The sequence below is a fragment of the Meriones unguiculatus genome, chromosome 17 (genome assembly GCF_030254825.1).
Source record: "Meriones unguiculatus strain TT.TT164.6M chromosome 17, Bangor_MerUng_6.1, whole genome shotgun sequence".
Taxonomy (NCBI): domain Eukaryota; kingdom Metazoa; phylum Chordata; class Mammalia; order Rodentia; family Muridae; genus Meriones; species Meriones unguiculatus.
This window is the reverse complement of record NC_083364.1, coordinates 57,204,781-57,227,824: the sequence shown is the minus strand read 5'-3', so window position 1 is coordinate 57,227,824 and position 23,044 is coordinate 57,204,781. Positions and strand designations below refer to the sequence as shown.

At 36.7% G+C, this 23,044-nt stretch overlaps 1 pseudogene; it reads right to left on the bottom strand.

Moving 5' to 3' along the window:
* Positions 1-4,058: 4,058 nt before the first annotated feature.
* On the bottom strand, positions 4,059-5,670 carry LOC110560914 (eukaryotic translation initiation factor 5-like; annotated as a pseudogene).
* Between the last annotated feature and the right edge of the window lie 17,374 nt (positions 5,671-23,044).

The following is a 23,044-nucleotide window of genomic DNA, read 5'->3' as shown; positions in this document are numbered from 1 at the left end:
AGCACCAATAGACAGCCATCGTTGAATTGCTGATTAAAAAAAAAAAAAAAAGGTAAATTTTTTTTGGCAGTTCTGAAGTCACATTAGGCAATATCTTTAGAATCTTTCTGGTACCAGAATGGAGATCTCTGCAATTTGACTGCATGGAAATATATGCTACTCTAGAAACCTGTAAAAAAAGAATGTATTATAGCAGAAAGCCATGCTCGTTGTTGGGCTATTACTAATATCTGTGAAACACCAGACCTTAGGCATAGATGCCTTCCTTTCTTGCTTTTCATTGTCATTCATCACAATATATTCCTTCCTAAAACATACAGTTACTGTGAATCTTCTTGCAGTCCGCTGTGTGCATATATTGTTGTGGACATAGTGGTAATAATTTTCCAGGAAGACAACACTGTTTTCATATGAATAAAAATAACTCCCATGAGTTCATAGGGAAGGAAAAGGCAGTGGCAGTGGCTGAATGCCACGCCTGATCCCAACATTTTATCTGCTCTTAGCATCAAGCAGTACACCCAATATCCAGTTTCATTCAACTTCAAATATAGGACAAGACAAAAATCATATGTGTTGTGATCTAGTTAAGGGGATGTGAATGGCTTGTAGGGAGGAGGCGGTTAGGAAGTGGTGGGTGAAACCATGAGCTGCTTCTTTTCTGGGTTCGACAGCTTTACAGGACAGTTTTAAGCCTTTCAGGAACCAGTAAAAGACAATGTTCTGTGGACAAATATACTGTGTCCTTATTCTAGCCTCCATTTGATCTCTAAACTTCAGGAGCATTTTTTTTTTCTTGCTAGGATAAAACATACATTTAAAGTTTGGGTTCACTCTAAGTAGTCGGTTTAGAATTTTAATCTTTTAGTATTTATGGTCCTATTTTTTCCTTTTATTTATTTTTGTAACCCGTGTTATATTCATGGGAGTAGAGACTTGAGTGGTGGTGTCAACTGTAGGCCTTAAAGGCACTGTTCTCATCTCTCTGGTTTCAAAGACAGAGGATATTTGATTCATTTGCCTAACAAACTGGATGAGCTTGCTCATTTGATGAGCATTCACTCTGCCAATGAGCATGCCATATGTTTAGACACACAGCTTTATTTTTATGATCTTTAAAACTTAATTTATTTTTTGTAGCCAGTGGCTGAGATAATCATTTATAGGCTTGAGTACCAAGATTGGTGTCAAACTGAAAGTGTTCTGCTTTGGGCTGGAATAAAAGTATTACTTCATTTCGAGGTATGAATTCAGAAAAACAAATACATTACTATCAATAGGAAACTTCTGAGCAGGTTCATTTTTTATTAGTACTTTGTGGTTATTTGAAATGTTTCACAGGATAGATGCCAGAGAAATGTTACCCATACATTGATTTAGAGAGGGAACATTAGGTTAGTTCATAGACATCCATCCTTTGCATTATTAGTTCTTGATATTATTAAAAATATTTATTGTGGATAGAGAAAAAAGATTGCTTCCCTTTTTTTGCTCCTGTTCACTTTTAAGTCAGATTGTTTTCAGAACAAATAAATAAACTGGAAAACCTAGGAGAAATGATTAAAGTAAATTAGTACTCAAACTCTATTTATAATGATATCTACAAATATATGCAAATTTGGCCATATGGAAAGACCTTTCACACTGTCACTGCCATTGAAAAAATGGCTAGATCTTGTGCCTCGCAAGGTCTAAGATTTTCTGGAACCTTTTGTTTTGATTTAATTTTACTAAGAAAGAAACATAAAATCTGCCCTCATCACATTTTAAACTGCACCATATTGAACAAACATTGATGCTGTACTTAAAATCTTTAGAACATATTTTTTCCATATAACTGAAACTTTATGCTCATTGAATAACTTCCCATTTTCTTACCATTTCATCTCTACAGGCCACTATTGCCTTCTTTCTCTCTTCACTATGGGCTTAATTACTAACTGTGGAACTTCATGTAAACATAATCACTCATTATTTGCTTCTATCACTGGCTTATTCCACTTAACACAAAATTCTTCTGATTCTTCAATTTTTGGAAAGAGGTGTGTGTAAACTCCATGTAGGTGTCTTGCAGAAGTGGTTTCTTTCCCTTTGAGTATCACAGAAGCTGAAATGATTTATGATCTCCAAAATCCAGAGCAAGCACAAGCTTCACTCTTCTAGTTCTTGGTTCGTTAAAAAAATATTTTGAGATAACCTCTATTTCAGCTAAATGTGCAAGAGATAAAATAATGAACAGTGAACTCATTCTTACCTTCAGGACTCCAGTGGCTACTTGGTTTGACAAGTACCATCTAATGTTCAAAATACTTCATTGCAATTAGAATTGTGCAAGAAGTAAAATTAAGTTTAAAGGAGGCATAGTATTTAAGACATTTACTATGTCTAGAGCAGAGTTTCATGGAATGATTGGACTAACTAAAACTTGAAAACTTAGTAAGGGAGAACTAGGAACTGAGCATATGGGCTGGCATATTTCTCATGATATTGTAGAGTTTATTCTTCTTATTTGTATAAAACAAGATACAGAGGTCCAAATTTTGAAAGCCTATGAAAATTTCTAGTTGATCTATTTAAACATAATCTCATTTGCTCTTAAAACTATTTGGATGAATTAAATTTTCTAAGAAAGATTATTCCATTCATTCCTGTAAAACATTCTAAAGAATCTTATAGGTTATTATTATTTTTGCTTTGATATTTTAGAGAGTCTTGCTATAAACTGAAAGCTAGGCTTTCCTGGAAATAACGATGTAGTTCTGGCTAGTTTCAAACTCATGATCTTCATGCTTCAAATGATGTACCCAGCTAGGATTATAAGTATTAACTGTTGGTTATGAACGATGTTTGTTCACTTGGAAAAGAATGTCAGAGGATTAACTAATTTGTTGCATACCCTTCCAACCCTTCTTGCTCTCAATTTTTTGTTATTTGTCTAATATTAAATGTTCTCCATTCCTTTTTTTTCTTTTTTATGATTTTAACATTCTCTTTAAAGAAGACAATTAGGGGAGGGGATCAAGCGTGAAACACAGTAACACCTATTTTGGCAAGATAGCAATCTAAAGTACAAGCTATTGTATCTAAATTAAAAGACATTAAGTAATAAACCATAATACTGGGATGAGGGAAACACATCAAACACAAGATACAGTATGTCTAAATATCTTGAAATTATAATTTAAGGGTAAAAGCTGAAAAAGTATGCAGTTTTAGCTAGAAATCAAGTGCACCTTTTTCCTGTTTCTCCCAAATAGATTCAGAGTTTATCATTTAATCACACCTTAAAGCTTTTCTCTCAGTGTAAAGCAACCACCAAATACACACAAATATTTGTTTGTTAATAATTTTCCTGGATAATCTAACACGCAGTGCACATGACTCCAGAGGTTACAATTTGGGGTGAGAGTAGACAAACTGAAAAACCACAAATCCAAGTTTCAAAACTTGTTCTTAAGACCATAGGACATGCAGGTCATTTTTACTTCTCGTGAGGATGTCACACTGTCATTTAATCATCAATCTTCCTTAGAATGACAAGATTTATTAGTTGCCAACCTGAACAGACTAGGACTGCAGATACAACTTTTAAAATACCTTATTTCTTAATGGCTGGGTGAGGTCATTCCAATTGTTTGCATTCTGCAAGTTTCAGCGCCTAACAATCCACCAGGCTTGAGAACCTTATGTTAAATGGTGCAATATTCTAAAAGTAGCCAATTGCTTCAGTATAAGCCATTCAGAGCCCAAAGTCTAAAGAATGAACAAAAATAAAATCTTTTTTTCTGTAACTGTTTAAATATGATCCAAATGTGTCCACCAGTGGTTTTTTCAAAAGAAATATTCTATAAATAAGCAAACTACAACTGTTCACTGATAACTATGGACTTCCTAGATGTCTCATTGGACTTAATTATAGACCACTCACAGTAATAGCTTTCTTTTTAGTAGCATGATGTGAAGCCATTTTAGCTCTTTCACATACGTGTTGCGCTTCCGACCGAGAATGGAGGAAGTTTGGCAGCATTACCCTGGTAAGCTAAGCTGCTTCCATCCTTTTAAATGGCATCAGCATCAATGCCATCCATCATCCCTGTTGTCAGACTTCTTAGATTCACCTTTGGGCACACAGTCATCAAAAGCACCGCTTCAGTATTTCCATCTTCATCTTCTTCCTCACCATGAGAAGATTCTTCCTCTGCTTCCTTCAATCATTTAATGAACGGTTCTGCTTTGACATGCATCTCTTTGGCAAGTTATTTTGAGAGATATTTCTTAGAGGTCTTTTCTGACCAGGTGATGATGACCCCTTCTTCTAAAATGTCTGCATCATTTATACATCTTCTTCAAGATTTGTGGAATCATATTGGAGATCATCTGAGCTTGACCCATTGCTACCATACATTCCAAACCATAAAGAAGGTACTTTTTTGGTTTGTGTATTTCCAAATAATTTTATTTTTTTTTCATTTTATTTATTTTTTCATTTAAAATTATTATTTATTACAACTTATTCACTTTGTATCCCAGCTATAGCCTCCCCTCATCTCCTCCCATTCCCACCCACTATTTCTCTTCTTCCTCTATGTCCTTCCCCTGGAGGGGACAGGAGCTCCACAAGGAGATCTGCATTGCCCATGTGGCACTCTGGGGTTGGCTACCCAGAGGCTATTTAAGCTGTGGGCTGGCTTTCCCCAGAGTCAGATGATTGTTCAAGGTTCCTGAATAAACTGCATTGGAAAAAAAAAAAAAGGAGACTAGCACAGCCAAAAAACCTGGGCTAGGGCAGGTCCTGCGGAGATCTATACTCCAACCAAAGATGATACATGGAAAGGACCTAGACCCCCTGCTCAGATGAAGCCCATAGGCTGCTCAGTTTCCAAGTGGGTTCCCTAGTAAGGGGATCAGGGGCTGTCTATGACATGAACTCAGTGGCTGGCTCTTTTATCACCTCTCCCTGGGGTGTGCAGCCCTGCCAGACCACAAGGGAAGATGATGCAGCCAGTTCTGATGAGACCTGATAGGCTAGGATCAGATCCTCCCCTATCCACTGAGCCTTTTGTTATTATGACAAAACTTGAGGAAATAATGCTTGTATTTCTTGATTTGTTCTCTTATCTTCTCACTAAAGAGAACTTCAGTGAAAACAAGAGGACCCATGAATTTTAGATCCAGCCTTTCTGCCTCAGCCACAATTTCTTTATCATATGTATTAATAATACCTTTCTCTTTATTTTTCTTAACAAAATCAAAAAGAATGTCGATACATTCTTTTATAGTTCTTTCTAAATCATCATCGAGTGCCAGACCTTTTGCATGGTCACTAATTTCATCCATTCTGCACCTCTGAGCTTCCACAGTTGCATCCTCCCCCAATCATCCTCCTGAGGACTACTTTCATTTGGTGGTAAGGTAGTAGTGTCTCACTGCTGGCTATGAAGCTGTTTTCCTTGTCCTTGCCCTTTCTATTTTTCTTCTCCTTTTCTTTTTTACTGGCACCACTGTCACTGTTCTCAGGTGGGCTTTTGAGAATGAATGTAAAGAGTTTATGATGTATGTCAAGCATACCTCGGTGCCTACAGGCCTTAAAAGAATTACCTCTTGTTTGCTTCTTTGGATTGACAAAACATGCAGATCTGTTTCAGGATTCTCACACTCAGGACAGAGAAGAAATTTTTATTTTTTAATTATTTTTTATTTTTTGTTTTAATTACAGTTTATTCACTTTGTATCTGAGCTGTAGTCCCTTCCCTCATCCCCTCTCAATCTATCCTCCGTCCCTCATCTCCTCCCTGCCCCTCTCCAAGTCCACAGATGAAGGAGGTCCTCCTCCCCTTCCATCTGACCCTAGCTTATCAACTCTCATCAGAAATGGCTGCATTGTCCTTCTTAACATCAAACTGGGTCTGTGCTTCCAGTTCACAAGCAAAATATTTGGTGGGGTACTTGAAAGCTGATTAAATGCCTTTGCAACATCAACCTCTGGAATGTTCTTGCCCTGATTCTCACCATTTCTTAAGGATTAGATAGGCTTTTGAGACTGATTTTTTCATTCTTCTATTTTTTTCATCACTTCTTGAATTAGTCACTGTGAAGATATTGTTTTATAAAGCTGGTGCCTCTGTGGCCCTCAGTTATTAATGGCTGTAAGCTGGCTGTAGTAAGAGGTATGGCTCTATATCAGTGTTTCTCAACCTGTGGGTCATGACCCCTTTGTGGTTAAGCAATCCTTTCACAAGGTTATTTTTTTTTTTTTTTAAGGCCAACAGAAAACACAGGTATTTACATTACAATTTGCAACTACCAAAATTACAGTTACGATGTAGCAATAAAAATAATTTTATGATTGGGGCACCACTACACAAGGAACTGTATTAAAGGGTCACAGCATTAGGCAGGCTGAGAAGCACTGGTTCTATATGTTGATCATGGGAAATTTATTCAGTAATAGAACTGTCAGGGTGAGGGCTCTGATGCATATTCAAGCTTCCTCAGGAGCAAAATGATATACTTCATTCTTGTTCTACTTACTTTAAAATGTTTCCTAGAGACACCATGCCGTTGTTTGGTTAGTAGACAAATACTTATTATACACTTATCAATTTGAATTGGATTCCGATTTGTTCAGAAACAATCCGTCCTGATTTCTAACACTTTTCTAAGAAAAACGTACTACTGATTCTAAAACAGACCCAATTACCTTTGATAGACATCTCACTGCTTTTTACAGGTTGGTAAAAGACAAAGCTATAAAATAAATTACCTTGTTTGATTACGTTGGTGCTTTTGCATGAGCGATTTATCTGGAAGTTATTTTGCTTACAAGTAGATATTCTAGGACTATACTATTAAGAGTTTATTTTACCTCAGGGAGTTCTTTCTAAAATTATGACATACTTTTAAAAAATAATAAAAAAATAATTTCCTGTTTTATTGAGTAGAATCTTGAATACTTGACCTCTAATTTCCATGAATTTGGCTTTATTTAATATTCTGCTCCACGGTGGGTACTTACCAACATGGCTATAGAAAGGACAGGATGGCCTTATGTTTATATAACTCTCTGTTAGATACCTAGGCTTCTGCAGAATGAGTTTACCTTACAATTCTTTTCGGTATGGATAACATTTGCACTCATTTAGTGAGGTCATACAGGTGCCTCTCAGGCTTCTCTGGCAACGAATACAATCTCAAGTTCTGCTACTCCTTTTTCAAAGTAGAAGGAAGAAAAATTTATAGCAGATATAAGAAACCCTAGTTAAATTCAGTGTGTCACAAACAAGCAATATATGAAATTAGGAGGGGTCTTGTTAGGAAGGAGGCTTTCAGTAGGACAGAGAGACAGGATGGGAGACAGTAATAAAAGACTAAAATTCATGATCTACATGTTTGAAACGATAAAGGAAAAATTGTCAGGCCGTCCATCTCCTCTCATCATATTATCAGTACTATGCCCAGAAGAACCTCGAACAGCAGGAATTAGGATTCCTTTGCAAATCACTTCTGATTTGATTGTTTGAAGGAAGTGATGATAGTATGATGCAATCAACCCTTTCTGGGTAGGGAACTTGTCATTATTTTTCTCTCTGAAGCCCCAGAAGGAATTATGTTCAATCTTACCACCAAGATATTCTTGTTCTTCTAAGCAATTGGTTTATCTATTTTAAATTATGAGTTGTATAAAAGTGATAATTGTATCTTTTGCAGGGACATCACATTTCCTTTTGTCTCAAAAGTCCATGTTTTACTGTGAGCAGAGTGTAACTATAATGTCTAGCTAGGGTTCTCAGTGGGAACTGCCTTCATACAGTCACCAGCAAGTAAGACCTTCCTTTACTGCAAAAATACTCTGAGCAGGTGCTGGGATCTGAATGTTTCCCAAATTCCTGTGCAGGAGCATGATCAATACTGTGATTAGACTGAGAGATGTGGCCTTAAGAGGCAATGAAGCCATGAGAGTTGTGCCATTATGGATAGAGTTAGTGACCTTAACAAAGGGCATTTAAAGGTAAGCTCATCCTTTCAGATCCGTCTGTGGTGAAAGAACACAATGATCCCCATCTCCAGAGGATGCAGCTACAAGATACAAGGCTCAGAAAGCTGCCCTCACAAGACATTAACACTGCCAGAACTTTGATCTCAGGCTTACCTGGCTCTGCTACAACTGTTAAAAACCTTTTTTTGGAGGGTGGGGGTAGTGACAGTCACTGTTTATTGTCAACAGCCGGCTCGCCTTTTTCAGCACACACTCGACGCAATAGCAGACCAGCCCCAGAACAACTGGCATGACAAACAGTTCCTGACAAAAAGTTCCTGTGACTGAAAAGTCCCGTGACTTAGAAACACTTTAAAGGCTCACCAAATAAGTTCAGACTTGCTTCATCTCCCATGGGACTCTTTTCAGAGCCATAAAGAAAAATTAAAGGAATTCTGTGATTCGGGGAGCTCATGTAAGAAAAAAAAATAATTACAGACTAGGCGAAAAACCAAATTTTTAATAATTACTAACTACTATGTTATAGTACTTTATCACAGCAGCACGAGTGAGCTGAGGCAGAACAAGAAGTAGGCATATACAATGTGTCAAGAGAACAGTTTCAAGAGAGGGGTCTAGATCACATGTGCATCTCATGGTGTGCAAACCTGCACTCAAGTCAGTTCTCCCTGCATTCTAGTGTAGTGCTCTGTGGCTGCTACAGCTGTGACTACAGTAGGCACAGGTGTGATAGCAACCACTGCTATGGAGATTGCAGGAATAATGATAGCATCGGAATGGTTCTGTCTCTGTAGCTGTGCCGAGTATATAAGCTGTAAAGGCATTACCACCTCCAGGCAGCCAGATTTCAGAGTACCCCAAAGCCTCAGGTCCTGTGATGAGAGCCTTTGAGGGGGTGGGGCAGGGTTAGAGTGGAGAGGCTGCTGTAGAATTCCCACAGAGTATTTGTAGAGTTACTGTTGTTGAACTGAATTAGGGAGAATGCACAACTCTTGACTGTTCTAAAATAGATCGGATACCTGTAAACAATGTGATCTGCAGGAGCCAGAGGTACCAGTCTTCAACCCCTGAGGGCTGCTTCATGGGCTGATTTATAGGCTGCACCTAACATCACAGAGGTCGTGTTTGTGTGTGTGTGTGTGTGTGTGTGTGTGTGTGTATGTGTGTGTATGTGAGTGTGTGTGTTTGTAAGGTTGGACACATTATTCAGAGTCACAGATTATTTTGAAGACTCAGGTTTGTATTTCTTTTATAGGGTTTTGGAGTTACTTGAAGATATCCTTCTCATTTTTTTCTTACCTTCATATCTTTTGTCTTTTTTATAGTCAAAATGTTTATTAGTGCTCATCCCAATAATGCATTATGGAATTATATTACAAACTTGATTTCCATAGGATCATATGTAGTAGAGAAATCACATCAAAAAAAAATCAAATCAGTCTCACAAGTATTTGATGCAGATGAGACTGTAGATTTTAGGAATTTAGGCTTTTGAATTGAAGCATGTGCTTCCTAAAACATTGGGAAAAAAAACTGAAACATTAATTTTGGGAGTCATTCAGCTTACAACATTCTGTCCAGGCCCACAACATTCATTTTCTGTCCACATTCACACTACATTAAATCTGTCATAATATTTGAAAAAGAGAAATTTAAGGATTTTATATCTGTAAGAAACACTCAATGAACTCTGGCTACCAAAAGAAAAGAGGACAGAAAGCATGAGACAGGTTTTTGTGAAACATAAAGTTTAATGCAGTAGACTTCACTTTCTGTATTATGACTTCTTTCGATAACTGTGATCTTTTAAACACTATTTCTTAGAGAGTTTGCAGTACAGACCATAAGACTCAGGTTATTTGGTGGTTGTATACATCCTACTCTTCATAAGTCTTGTGGTTACAAATTTTTTCAAGACAAAATACAGTAATATTGCTCTAAGTTCAAAAACAGTTGAGCTGAAAACTATAAATGAGACAGAAATTTTCCCTGTAATCTTCAAATTTTAAGCTTGAACTCATAAAAACCAAAGGCTAATTATTATCAGGAGGCTACTGGCTGATGAGTATTAAACCACAATGTATTAGAAGTTGAGCCTCCTGCATCAGTGCTCTTTAGAGAAGGCTTTTGACTATTTAAATATCCTTAGCACTGAGAGATGGCTGAGCTCTTAGGCAATGCACATTTCCACTGAATGTGTTTTTCTTTTCCACACAATTCACAACAATCAGAATAGGAAGGAGCTTTACTCCATGGGATGATTTTCTGAAAGGCATTTTCAGGAGAATAATAAAACTCCATTATTCTCTCATGGAATTCAATAGCATGAATCTCTGAACTTAGAAGATCAATGACAGATTGTCTCTATTTACTTGTGCACAAATAGCAAAGAGTTAAGTTATCTGAGAACTATATTACTGTATCATTACTTTCATTCAGCTTGCACTTTCTGAATACTCTGTGTCAGTTACTTCTCTAGGACCTTGAAGTACAAAAATAAGCTAGCTAAACATCCTGCCTTCATGATGCTTGCCATGTGAAAGGCACTTATAAATGGTATGTGATGACATGGATATGAGGTGGACTGAAGAGCATCATTAACAGTGTGTATAAAGAATGTTCACACAGAGGATTCAAACTTTAAGAATAAAACATTATCTGATAGTTATCTACTATTTAAATTTATACTGAGTTATTAACTGTTCTTTAAAATGTAACTCTTGGCGTTGATTTCTACATCTAGACTTCAAACTTACTGGACTGTAATTTTGCATATGACATGGTCTTTATAAGTCTTTTCCTCTGGGTGGTTTCTGGCACTCAGTTAATATGGCTTTTATTACTATTTCTTCTAGCTTCCTTACCATTATTCAATATTTATTTCAAATATCAGTTATTCCGGGAAACTTTCCCAGCCCTTAGTGTACTTCACCAATACCATGATTAGTCATCCTTCCACTATCTGTGAGCAACCAAATTAAATTGCATTACCAGTGCTGAGCACAGCCAGGTACTTGATCCATTCTCATTAGAAACATTTGGTCTATATAAGTGAGTATATCCCATGTTTGTCTTTCTCCTTCTGGGATATTTCACTCAGAATGATCTTTTCTAGATCCCACCACTAAACACTAGGGTGTTTAGCTTCTTTAGGTCTGTAGATGGCTGTCCTATATTATATGGCCAATATCTTATTATTAGTGAGTGTATACCATGCCTGTCTTTCTGTTTGATGATCTCTCACTCAGGATGATCTTTTCTGGTTTTATCCATTTGACTGCAAATTTCATGATTTCTTTATTTTTAATAGCTGAGGAGTATTCCATTGTGTAGATATTCCACAATTTCTGTATCCATTCCTCTGTTGAGGGACCTCTAGGTTGTTTCCAGATTCTGGGTATTACAAATAAAACTATTATGAACATAGTTGAGCAAATGTTCTTATTAAATGGTGGAGCAACTTTTGGGTATATGCTTAGGATTGGTATAGCTGGATTTTGAGGTAGTGTTATTCCCAATTTTCTGAGAAATCACCAGATTGGTTTCCAAAGTGGTTGTGTGAGTTTGCACTCCAAGCAACAATGGAGGAGGATTCCCTTTTCCCCACATCCTCTCCAGCATGTGTTGTCGCCTGAGTTTTGATTGATCTTAACCATTATGATGGGTGTAAAATGGAATTTCAGAGTTGTATTGATTTGCATTTCCCTGATAACTAAGGAAGTTGAGCATTTCTTTAAGTGTTTCTCTGCCATTCTACATTTTTCTGTTGAGAATTCTCTGCTTAGCCCTGTGCACAATTTTTAATTGGATTATTTGATTTGCTGGTGTCTAATTTCTTGAGTTCTTTATATGTTCTGGGTATTAGTCCTCTACCGGATGTAGGGTTGATGAAGATCTTTTCCCAGTCTGTAGGCTGTCATATTGTTCTGCTGACAGTGTCCTTTGCTTTACAGGAGCTTTTCAGTTTAATGATATCCCATTTATTAATTATAGATCTTAGAGCTTGTGCTGTTGGTGTTCTGTTCAGGAAATTGTCTCCTGGGCCAATGAGTTCAAGGCACCTCTCCCCTTTTTCTTCCAACACATTTAGTGTGTCTAATTTCATGTTGAGCTCCTTAATTCACTAGGACTTTAATTTTGTGCAAAGTGATAGCTATGGGTCTATTTGCATTTTTCTACAAGTTAACTCCAGTTAGCCCAGCATCATTTGTTGAAGATGCTATCTTTTATTTTTCCATTTTATGGTTTGCATATCTTTATCAAAAATCAGGTGTCCATAGGTGTGTGGATTTATTTCTGGGTCTTCTATTCAATTCCATTGATCCACCAGTCTGTTTCTATGTCAGTATCATGCAGTTTTTATTGTTGTTGTTCTATAGTACAGCTTGAGAACAGGCATGGAGATACCTCCAGAAGATCTTTTATTGTAAAGTATTGTTTTAGCTATTCTGTTTCTTGTTATTCCGTATGAAGTTGAGAAGTTTTCTTTCAAGATCTGTAAAAAATTGTGTTGTTATTTTTATGGGAATTGTATTGAATCTGTAGATTGTTTTTGGTAAGATGGCCATTTTTACTATATTAAGCCTGCCAAGCCATGAGCTTTCTATCTCCTGATACCTACTTCTATTTTCTTTCTTCACAGACATGAAGTTTTATTTCATACAAGTTTTGGCTTGCTTGTTTAGAGTTACACCAAGATAGTTTATGTCATTTGTGGCTGCTGTGAAGGGTGTTGTTTTCCTGATTTCTTTCTCAGGTAGTTTGTCTTTTGTATGCAGGAGGGCTACTGATTTTTTGAGTTAATTTTATATCCAGCCATTTTGCTGAAGGTGTTTATCAGCTGTAGGAGTTCCCCGGTAGAATTTTTGGGGTCACTCATGTATACTACTATATCATCTGCAAACAGTGGTAATTTGACATCTTCCTTTCTGATTTGAATCCCGTTGCTCTCCTTTAATTGTCTTATTGCTCTAGCAAGGACTTAAAATCTATGTTGGAGAGATATAGAGAGAATGAGCAGCCTGCCTTGTCCTTGATTTCAGTGGGATTGATTTAAGTTTCTCTCCATTTAGTTTGATGTTGGCTATCAGCTTGCTGTATATTGTCTTTACTGTGTTTAGGTGAGTGCCTTGAATGCCTGATCTCCCCAGGACTTTAAACTTCACATTTTTAAGAGTTGCATATGAGTACTCTATTTATATCATCTCTTCTTGGCACTATTCTCTCTTTAACTCTTCCATTTCCCCCACTGTGCTCTCAAATTAGTGGTCCCTTTTAAAAGGATAGTCATCAGGGAGGTTTCTAGGTCAATTATACCTAGTGGTTCTCAGCCTGTGAATTGTGACCCTCATGTGGGGGAGGGTCACACATCAGATATACTGCATATCAGATATCTGTATTACAGTTCGTAACTGAAATAAAATCACAGATGTGAAGTAGCAGTAAGATAGTTTTAGGTGAGAGTCACTACAGCATGAGGAACTGTATTAAAGTGTCACAGCATTAGGAAGGTTGAGAACCACAACTCTAAGACCTGTATCTAGTGTGTGTGGTGTCTTGAACAACAGGGTTCAACAACCTTCAATTTCTGGGAAGCAAAGAAGAGTCGAAGAAATAGCCTAAGTTACTTTGGCAGTTATTTTTTTCTCCCCTGACAATACGTAACAGGGAGGTTTTTGCATGCCTTGCATTTGTTTTTGATAGATACTCTGTGGCTCTTGGGAGAAGCATTGTTACCTCATATGGCATAATTTCTTTTCAGTTATTTATATATGCATACACATATGCACAATATACACATTTTAAAGTGAATATAAAAAACATCCCACGCTCTTAAATCGAAAAGTCATCTGTAGAAAATTCAAACAGAGAAACACCAGAATTAAATGGCATCACACATCAAATAGATGTAATTAGAAAAACATTGGGATAGGTATGGCTTTATCTGGAGGATGAAGGAGAGCATTAAGAGGAACATGGAAGAGGGAGAAATAAATGACACTAAAAGATACTTAAAAGGGCAAAGAATAATAGACTATGGTATGCTCAATCTTAAAGGGGATGTACAAAACACAATCCCTCTCCTCAAGGCTCAGGGTTCTTCACAGGAGATAGGTAGAAACGTTGTTAGAGTTAGAGGTTATTGATAGTATCAAGACACAGTGTTTGCCAGAAACAACAGGTTAGTTACACATATGAATTCATAGCTAATGTGACAGCATAGAGGGAGGAAAGTGGTCATGGTTTCTCACTATTAGCTAAGGACCTATTTTCATTGATAGCTTTTGGAAGAAAGAGAGTCATGTTTTTGTTGTTACTTTTGTTTTTCATTTGTTTATTATTTATTACAATTTATTCACTTTGTATCCCAGCTGTAGCCACCTCCCTCATCTCCTCCCAGTCCCACCTACCCTCCCTCTTTTTCCCCTATGCCCCTCCCCTAGTTCACTGATAGAGGAGGTCCTTCTCCCACTCTGACCCCAACCTATCAGATCTCATCAGGACTGGCTGCACCATTTTCCTCTGTGGCCAGGCAAGGATGCACCCCCCCACACACACCCAGGGGAGGTGATCAAAGAGCCTGCCACTGAGTTCATGTCAGAGACAGCCCATGATCCCCTTACTAGGATATCCACATCTGAGCAGAGGTCTCCATGTATGGTCTTTGGTTGAAGCATAGGTCTCTAGGTCTCTACAGGACCCCTAAATCCTATTTTGTTTTGTTGTTGTTTTGTGGGTTTTTTTTTTTTTTTTTTTTTTTTTTTTTTTTTTAGCTCTGTTGCTGTCCTTGTGGAGCTCCTGTCCCCTCCAGGACATTCTATCTCCCTCTTCTTTCATAAGATTCCTTGCACTTTGCTCAAAGTTTGGCTATGAATCTCAGCATCTTCTTCAATATCCTGATGTATAGAGTCTTTCAGAGGCACTGTGGAAGGCTCCTGTTTGTTTGTTGCTGTTTTTGTTGTTTTGTTTTGTTTTTTATTATGTGACCGACACCTGATAGATTGAGCCCAAACCATGCCAGACCCTATTCCCAGCACTATTGGGATAACACAAAATGAACTTAATAGGGAAAGAAAGAAAAAAAAAACATGAAAAATCTTTGAGTTGTTTGAAAAGTGAAGATCTTAGGGAATAAGGAGGGTTATTATAGGAGAAATTTGGAAAAGAGAGTGAATGTGCTTGAAATATTGCATAAAATTATTAATTAAAAATGTTACTGAAAAGTGTATACATACAAATACACATGCTCTCTATATATCAGCTTCTTGGTGTAGGGTATAGAATCTGCACTTATGTAAACAAAAGGCAAGTGTACTGCACTGGCAATGGAAACAAGCATCATAACTTACCCTTTTTAATGATGATGCTTCATAGAAAGACTCCAAATTCAGAAGGATTTCAAGACATAAACAAATATAAAGGAGAAAGTTACACAGGTTATGCACACAAGTATAGCAGCAGACACACAAGAAAGATCACAGAATTTATTGTCATTTTCTACTCAGCATGTTAATGCTCATTTAACAAGCTAACCACTTGAATTAGTCTGATATTTTAGTGTAATAAAAAAAAAAAACTTTTAAGGACCATTGTGCCAACTTCTAAATAATTCAATAGGACATACAGTGATTTAAAATGAGCCAGTTATAATTTGAATGCAGTTTGGAGAGTGAAGGTAGCTTTTGCTTGTTCAATACAGCATCATTATTGTCTTACCCAAGTGGGAACAAAGATAGATGACCTCTAAAGGCTCTCATGTCAAGACCCTTTTATTGTAATCAAGCAAGCTTTGCACTTACAGCTTACAAGATATTAAAAATTTGAATATTAAATAATAAGACCACATACAACAGTGTTTCAATGCCATTACCTTCCAATAAATCAAATTTGCAGGAATAAAAGGATCGAGTTATTATGTTTCACCGAGAGGAAATATTAAAATTCATGAGTATCGTAAAGGACATTGTACCTAAAGCAGAACAGATTATATTTCTGCTCATAAAGGAATAGAAAACTCCAATAGGCCTTTACTTTGATGTTATCAGAAATCAATAATAAAATAGTTATATTGAAATATTTATACAATACTCTTGAATGGTAGTGATAGAAGATCAAAAGTTAGGGGGGTAATTTATGCATAGCTGATATCCTTTACAGCTGGCAGAAAAAGAAAACACCACCAAACACCAGTGGTTATAGAGAATAAAAAGGGCATTTGAACACAATCTAAACTGAACATCTTTGCTAAAGGTGAGCTAGATCTTTCTAGATAAAGTTGGATGTAAAAGTAATAGAAATTATTATGGATAATAGAAATAGAAGCAGCAGAATTCACAGGAAGTGGCTACTGAAATTTTGTAAACTATGCTTCATATTTTAATAATTCATTAAACTAAGAAGTAATATGAACTTCTGAAAAAATCTAATGAAAACTCTTGAAAGCTAATAGAGACTATTATTTAAGTGCTACCTCCATAAAAGATCTCATTGCATGTCATTTTTCTTAAAGCTATGAAAAAATTAGTAAAGACATTCAAATAGAAATATTTATTACATTCTGAACTATCTTAGTAATCTTTTTATTATAAATGTTTTTCACTATAATATCCTAAAACTATGATGAACTCCATTGTGTCTAGAATACATCAATTAATTAAACTACCAACATTAATTTTTCTCTGAAATTAAGCTGTCCTACAACCTTACTTTTAATGGTGGTTTGCATTACATTCTTCAGTATACATCCACAAAGGAGTCTAGTGGGAAAAGTTTAAATTGATATATATATATATATATATATATATATATATATATATATATATTCTTTTACAATATAAAACAGCAATAACTTTCAAATAACTGTAAATTTTCAATTTACAAAACAGTTCCGTTTTATTAGCCCAATCCTTCACTGAAATAGATAATTTACTCATAGTCCATGTTGCTTACTTTTTCACTTACCCTGTGTAGTATCTGTGGATATTAGACAGGTGTGACAATTGAAAAGAAGGATATGTATGTCTCATTTGGGCATGTGAATGGCATTATTTTTCAAAATTAAGTAAAGTGATAACATGGATTTGTCCATTAGTTTTTAGTGCAGTTACGAGTTTTGTACTTAGCCTCTTATATTCTAAAGATGTATATAAGTCAAGGTTTCCAAGAGTAACAGAACTTACAGAATGAATCACTCTCTCTATTTATATATATCTTAACTCTATCTATGTCTTTCTGTCTATCTATCTATCTATATCTATCTATATCATCTCTCTATCCATATCTATCTGCGATATATTTATATATATATACATATATATGAAAGGGATTTATTAGAGTGAGCTATAGCTATGGTTAAGCTAATCCAACACAGATACTCAAACAATCCAGTAGCTGCTTAGTTCACAAGGCTGAATGTTTCAGCTTGTCTTCAACTGTCTTCAGCTAGAATCCTGAAGAAGTAGGCTCTAATGCCAGTGAAGGGATGTGCCTGCAATAAAGGCAAGCTCAAGCATAGAAAGAGCAAAAGCTTCTTTCTTCCATGTCCTGATACAGTCTTCCAGAAAAAGATGCTGCCCAGATTAGATTTGGATTATCAATGTAGATTAAAGTTGTGTTTCCTACCTCAAAAATCCAAATTAGAAGATCTTTCCACTTCAGTTAAGCAGAAATCCCTTGTAGGCATGCCCTACAGTTTGGTGTTTTAGTTAATTCCATATGTAATTAATTAGACAACCAAGAATAGCCATCACAAAAGTGAACAGTAACATCTTTGGCACATTGTGTATTAGTTTGTAAAATTGTCTAACTCAGAGGCTGACACACTGGAAATAAACCTAATTCTTTTTTCCTATTCTTATTTCAGTGAAGTGACTTTGAAACCTGTAACTTCAAGTACGATAGCATCATTTCAGCATTTCAGAAGTGATGGTAGCTGCTGCTCTTTTCTCTCCCTTATACTGTGTTAATAGAATAGAGCTTAAATTTGGGTTGGACTTTTTTCTTTGGAGAAACTCATCACATTATTCTACCTGTATTAAATTTGTCTCTAAAACTCCAATGGTATAACTCTTGTAAATGATTCAACCAAATATTGTTCATAAATTGCTTAATAAATTTCTTTTAGTAGAATATCCTCTCCCATTTCATTCAGTCTTCACAGAAGATGAAATCTTGGATTACCAGTACTGAATTGTCAAGCAACATGGATTTCCTAATGAAAGGAAAGACCAAACTTAAAAGTTTGGCTGTTTGTGGTATTCTGAAGAAGCATTTCTTTTATATTATCATTCAGTACTTTAAAAGAAAATAAAAGTATTTTACATGCATATTTGGAACTGTCATAACAAAACTAAGTTTGTGTTTTCTTACTATACACCAATTTTAAAAGATTAAAATAATTGTAAAAAACAACCAACAAAACAAACAAACAAACAAAACAAACAAACAAAAAACCCCAAAACTCAATCTAAGATTAAATTGAGCTTGGTAATAAATGCTTTAAATCATAGGTCTCATATAAATTGCTGAGGCAAGGATTGCTTATCAATGGTTTAACAGAAAGTAAAGTGCAAACGTATGAATAACACAAAGTTGTACCTTGATGTCTTTCAGGATAGTAGAGAGAGTCAGAGAGATAATTGGAAATTCAAAAGCCATAGGTAAAATAATGAGGGACATAAGCCAAGTGTATCTGGACTAAATAAAGGAAATTTCAAAACAAAGCCACTTTCAAATATATTGTCCAATATCCTTTTATAGCTGCAAAGTGAACCGTAAACATGTAAGTAAGAAATGTGCTTCAAAAGAAGTGAGAATGTCATCATGGGTATTCATCTGAGGGGTCAGTTAGGAATTCATGGAGAGCGCTTTTTGAGTGGCTGCAACTTATGAAGAAAATCCAGCATTTAAAGAGATTCACTTATGTCTGTCAGCATGATGATGCTTCCTGCTTTTGAGATCATTTGTGTGGTTCTAACGTTGTTCCGTTTCCTATAGAAGCAGTCATTAGAAAACACCCTTTGCTTTCTATGATTTGATTGTGTATCTTCTAGCATGATCACACAGCTACTGTTGGCCCAGCTTTTCAGTGGCCAGAGCCTCTTTTTTTTTTTTTCAATGCAGTTTATTCAGGAACCTTGAACAATCATCTGACCCTGGGTAAAGCCAGCCCACTTTAAATAGCCTCTGGGTAGCCAACCTCAGCATGCCACGTGGGCACTGTAGAGAGCTGCGTAATGCTATGCCTTAAAGATGGAGCTGGTTTCCGCCTTCCACCTTCCCGATGGTGAGTGCTCTCTGTCACGAACAACTCCACATTTGGCTAAGGCTGAGGATCTGGCCAGAGCTTCTTTACCTCAAGCTCTTTCCATATGATGCTCTGTACAATATGGGGTACAATGTACATTCTTCCTGTTTCTTTTGATTTGATCTTCTGGGCTATTTGAACCACCCTTCCTTTTTTTTTTTAATTTTTCATCAATTACACTTTATTCATTCTGCATCCCCCCATAAGCCCCTCCCTCCTCCCCTCCCAATCCCACCCTCCCTCCTCCCTCTGCATGCATGCCACTCCGCAAGTCCACTGATAGGGCAGGTTCTCCTCTCCTTTCTGATCTTAGTCTATCAGTTCACATCAAAAGTGGCTGCATTGTCCTCTACTATGGCCTGGTAAGGCTGCTCCCCCCCCCCCCCCCGGGGGAGGTGATCAAAGAGCAGGCCAATCAGATTATGTCAGAGGCAGTCCCTCTTCACATTACTATGTAACCCAATTGGACTCTGAACTGCCCTGGGCTACATCTGTGCAGGGGTTCTGGGTTATCTCTATGAATAGTCCTTGGTTGGAGTATGAGTCTCTGGGAAGTTCCCTGTGTTCAGATTTTCTTGTTCTGTTGCTCTCCTTGTGGAGACCCTGTCCTCTCCAGCTCTTACTATTTCCCAGTTCTTACCTAAAATTCCATTCACTCTGCCCAACAGTTGCCCATCAGGCTCAGCATCTGCTTTGATAGTCTGTAGGGCAGAGGCTTTCAGAGGCCCTCTGTGGTAGGTTCCTAGGTTGTTTCCTGTTTTCTTCTTCTTCTGATGTCCATCCTCTTTGCCTTTCTGGATGGGGATTGGACATTTTAGTTAGGGTCCTCTCTCTTGCTTAGTTTCTTTAGATGCACAGGTTTTAGTGGGTTTGTCCTATGTTGTATGTCTATATGAGTATATACCATGTGTGTCTTTTTGCTTCTGGGACAACTCACTCAGGATGATCCTTTCCAGATCCCACCATTTACCTGCAAATTTCATGATTTCCTTATTTTTCATTGCTGAGTAATATTCCATTGTGTAGATGTACCACAATTTCTGCATCCATTCTTCAGTTGAGGGGCATCTGGGTTGTTTCCTTCTTAATTCCTCTTGACAAACTGTCAGTATCGACAACAAAAGTGAGAGTAAGATAGAACCTCCTATTAGATTATCAAAACTGCAGTACTAGACAGGACATAAGAAGGTAGAAGTTTTTTCAAGACATAATTCCTTACAATAACTGATATGTTTATGTATGTTGTCCAGATCCTCTCATCTCTTAGCATCTTGTGATTTTGATGGTGGGATATGGGTAAACCTCATTAAAATTTGTATATTCCGGATCTGCACATGTTTGTGTTTTGTGCTTCAAAGAAACACTCATGTTCCTTCATTCTATAATTCAGTCTTTATTCGCTAGCCTGCCACAGAAGATTAAAATTAACCTCTCTGTCTCTATCTGTCTCTCTCTCTCATAGATGGGTAGGACTATTCGTTATTTTCTTTCTTTGGAAGCTTGCATGACACTTTCTGGTAGCAACTTTGCAAAATAGTCTAGGTTTTTTTTTTTTTAAAGTATCTCTTTTCAAGAACATTATGTAGCTAGTCTTCTTATTTATGGTGCTCACATGGACTTTGGTCTCATTGGTAGAGTTTTAATTATTTCAGAATATGTAGAACTCTTTCATATTTATGATGTTTTCCAATTGAGACCTGTAAAGTGACTCAGCTATATAGCAAAATCTGTAATTTTTCTTTCCAGATGTAGCCATGTTATAAGAAACATTTACAAAATAGGGTTATTATTTAGCTTTATAGTTATAGTTTGGAATCTGTTAAGTCTACTCTGGAAGTCTATGTATTTCCTTGGTCCTGATATAGTCATATCATTAGAGGGTCCTATCTCCTGTGAGATGCATATGAAGTTGTTTGCATCCCTGTTTTATGTTCAGTAAGAAATCCCATGCACTTCCCAATAGTTCTGTGAATTCTCAGGGGAGTACATTCTTAAAGCCACTTCTAATTCAAATTCTGGCTCACTCCGGATTTCAATACCTATTTGCCATTTCTTCTAGCTGCTTTCTTAATAATCTATTCAGAAAAAAGAAATAATGTTCACGTTCAAGCTATTCCATAGAGAAGTATTTCTACATGTAGTAGTTTGTATTAGATTTAGTGAGAGAAGCCAGTGTTAGTGGTTGAACAGAGGTAAGGAATTACAATTCACTTAACATGTGATTATTAGAGAAGCCTATATTTTGAAATCTTTCAATTGCCAAGTCACTCTTTGAAGCAACATGTATTTGCTGGAGCACATTAACTTTTTATAGTGATTATTTTTACAGGAATATTTATTTTAATATGAGTAAAGATGGCTTATATTTTATATTTAAATAACATCAATTTTAATGATTCAGAAATCTTATTAGATAAGTTTACACTTATAAAATATAACAAACCAGTGGAAAACATGTTCTGTTTGTAGTGATTATAATAGAGTTTATAGTGGCTTTAAAAAACCAGGAAGGAGCTGTCTACCCAGAAGCCAGAGCACTGAGCACTGACAGGTTCAGAAGTATATGGTTTCAATGATTTTTATTACGGGGAAAACTTTATAAAGTTCATATCTTGAGCTAAACCCTAGTAGTTTCCTATGTAAAATAATTTGTTCTGCTATATATATGACTATCGACTCTTGAGAGAATTAATTAGCTGTCTTCCTTTGGATCATGAATGACTTACAGAAGTCTTCATTGTTCCTTCAGCCCTGAGGAGAATAACCTTGATTCCGGTCTGCTTTGATTTGTTAGTACTCAGGAGTCCAGGAGTGCTCTTCTTTACATCCCATCCTCTCTCCTGTTCCTACATCCTTTTCTTATTTGATTTTGAATCTGAAGGCAGATTTCCTTCTTTACCACAGCCATTTTCTATGGTACTTATTGTTTGAGGAGGTTTTTAGAGTGAGGAGCAGGGAACTAAACTAAGCATTCTATGTCACACTTACTCATGCTAGCCAACATGTACATGGCATAGGTCTCATGTTTAAGCTGAATTTACACACAGAAAACATTTGTTGTAATTAGTGGAGTATACATAGTACAAGTTTCCAATTTCAAGGAAAAATCCAATTGTCTTGGGGCTGGGGAGATTGCTGTTTGTCAACTACTTGCTACCTAAAGAGGAGGACCCAGTGAGTTTGGATCCCTGTACTTACATAAAAATCCACATATGATAGTATACACCTGTAATTTTAGCAACAGAGGGGTATGGAATTTTTATCCAGCAACATGGCTACTCTGGCAAGGGATCACATCTAAAGACCTAGGTCTATGTGATATGGCTGGAATACAGACACATCCTTAGTACACACCTTTAATCCCTCTGAATGGAGTACAGACAGGCCCATAGTAGACACATTTAATCCCAAACTATGGCATGTAAAGGAGAAGACAAAGTGTATAATCAGAGAAAGATCTGATAGATTGAGTCAGAGAAAGGATATGCCCAACTCTCACGAGAACAAACAATAAAAAGAACCCACGTAAGAGCAGTGCAGAGAGAGTGCAAGTGAGTTCATGAATACAGTACTGTAGAGTTCAGTGGTACAGTACACTTTGGTGCAAATCAGTTGAGTGCAGTTGAGTTCTTGGAATTCAGAGGCCGTTTTTCCACGCAGTTTAGTGAGTAGATAGAAGCCAGTTGAATCAGTCAGCTGGGAAAGGAGTTTCGAGCTAGAACAGCTGAGTTGAACGAACCAGG